Here is a 2,739-nt window from a genome sequence, read left to right as displayed (position 1 = left end):
AGAGCAATAACGGGTAATAATAGTAAATTCCAAATGTTAGAGCTCGAGTACAGTAAAGATTATTCTAAACCTAAGAGATTCGAAGAAATCACGTTTTAAAAATAGACGTAAAACCTTATAAATCTGAAAATTGCGCAGCAACAATGTTTAAAAAAAGATTAGTTTTAGGGTAAAAAATTCAAAAAGGTCGAAAAAATGATTTTTTCTCAAAATTGTTTTCATGTTTTCGTGAACATCAAAGAATATATTTATCATGACAAATCGTTAATCAGAAGTTTTTCTCCAAGTTTTACGTTTTAATCATGTTATTATTTACTTTAGTGATTGTTATATTATTTTTAATCAACGCATATATGTTGGAATTTTTAAATATACATTTTCTTATAATTTTTGTTATGTTTTGTTTTGAGCGATATGATAAAAAATACAACATGGCGACCTCAAATATTTAATACTAAGCTCAAATATTGTTGACCTCTGTCAGAAATATTGGGAAAAAATGAAAATAATAATATTTTCTTGGGTTTATAAACTGTCCAATATATTCGGGTTTTTCACAAAACTGTGCAAATTTTTTTCTTTCATCCTGCTAATATGTGAACTTTGAACAAATAAGTCGTAATAATGTCAAATTGTACAATTGTTTATAAATCGAGTGTTCAAATGCAAGAAATTTTCAAATGTTTGAAATTTATTTCTTCGAAGTTCAGACATTTCATTTGAACAACATTTCAGTGACAAACGTCACGAAAATATCCGAGGTTCAAGCAAAAAAAAAAAATAAATATAACTCGAATCACCAAAACTTTTGGGCCCGGCACTGGTCGTTTCTCACAAGCGGTGAGAATTTTCTTGGTTAGTATATAAGGACCACTTCAGCCAATACCCACAACGTTGCGATATTCTGCGTTAGGCAAGTGAATTGCGTGTATTATATACATTTATGTTAGGTTAGGGTATAGAATCATATTCATGTTTATGTGCGTATAATAAGTTAAGAATGTGTCTCTCGTGTGTGTCCTCCGTCTGTCCTTGCATTCCTTGTTGGAAACGACGCGACGGCGCATGATTTAGAAATTACTGAATGTCGCGTTTTTGATTTGAGAGGCGTTCTGTGAAATATTCAGTCTGTGACTTATGGATTTTTTCTCATATCCGCCACATCGGAACTAATTCTGTAATTCTTCAAGTACACATTTTTTTCGTTCATAGAGTAACAGGTACATTAAAGATAGTATAATTTATTAAAAAACCTATACTGTAATTTAAAAAAAAATTAAATATGAAGACTGCTAAATTCACGGACAGCTCATAACAGGTACTTTTCATACTCTAAATGATTAACACGCACTTTGTTCCTTTTCCACACTTCTTACAAATCAAAGTACACTGATTCCATTATCTGTTCACTGTCTACTGTGCGCGTAAAGTCTCTGGTTTCTCCAAAAATTTTTTTCGCACGAATGCCTGTTGAAAACTGATCCTCCGTGCGTCAAATCGCGTTTCACGTTACACAATTTTGCCCAATTCAACGCTGTTGAATTAATGAATTATATGTTATATAACTAATCAGTTACAATAAGTATAACAAAAATCTCAAAACTAGTTCAATGACTCAATCGGTATTTGTATGCATTTCATGGCACATGAGAAAACTAAGAAAAATAAAAAACATTTGTGTAAAAGTTTTCATCTATGGTTTTGATATTTTATAGCCAGGCGGAAATATTACGTATAGTTTATATATAGTGTGAAGTTTTATATAGAATATTCATTTGTTTTATACATTTTTTGTATAAAACAAATGAATATTATATATAAAACTTCAAACTATATATGAACTATATATAAATTTTCCGCCTGGCAGAACGCAAAATCTTAGTTCTGAGTGTTCAAATATTGATTCCATAGAATTCATCCCTTGAAGAACATCCAAAGCTCGCAAATTATTTATATTGAAGACTGATAATATATTCGCAATCAGCAGTCCTAAAGATTACAGAATAAAATATACACAGCCCACACAGAAAAATTATATATAATTTATATATAGCGTGAAGTTTAATATATAATATTCATTTGTTTTATATAAAAAATGTATAAAACAAATGAGTACTATATATAATACTTCACACTATATATACTGTATATAATAGTTCCGCCTGCTAGGGACTAGCATTTAATTACTTTCTTTAGGCCATCATTGTGGATACGCCATCTTGAATATTTGAAATCTGATAACGGGTATGAAATCAGCGACCCCAAAAACCATCATATACTCATTTTCATCACAATTAGCATTAATGTAATCAAATTTGTCCGCTATATTGGATCCGCCATCTTGAATTTTGAAAATCTAATAATGTATTCGTAATCAGCAACCACAAAAACCATATATATACTTAGACTCGTGGAAGTTTAACTACTACTAACATGCGAACTTCAAAAGTTTAAAACGCAATCCCCCAGTTTTGCCAAATCAAATAATAAAATCGATTTTTCTAAAAAAAAGCCCCTGTAACCGATTTCGGGTTTGAGCTTAAAGTACTCCTGAGATACCTAGGGATCAAATACATTAAGAAAACCCCGGGTTGGCAGACTTTCGGTTAAGACGCCTTTTAAGCACAACGTTGACAATTTTGCATGATTAATACCTTATTTTAGAGCGGATGTTGTCCCGAAACTGTAAGTGTTGCAGTTAATTGTAAAAGTTGAGCGCTTCGCAATCGGCTGTTTCGA

The 2,739-nt window shown here is 31.1% G+C and overlaps 1 protein-coding gene across 8 annotated transcripts in view; it reads left to right on the top strand.

Moving 5' to 3' along the window:
- The window catches only part of LOC117172679 (spondin-1-like), a 316,699-nt gene that overhangs the window by 279,431 nt on the left and 34,529 nt on the right, over window positions 1-2,739 (top strand). The window lies entirely within an intron of this gene.

The sequence above is a fragment of the Belonocnema kinseyi genome, chromosome 5 (genome assembly GCF_010883055.1).
Source record: "Belonocnema kinseyi isolate 2016_QV_RU_SX_M_011 chromosome 5, B_treatae_v1, whole genome shotgun sequence".
Lineage (NCBI taxonomy): Eukaryota > Metazoa > Arthropoda > Insecta > Hymenoptera > Cynipidae > Belonocnema > Belonocnema kinseyi.
Note: the sequence above shows the minus strand (reverse complement) of the source record. Positions and strands in the feature narration are given on the sequence as shown.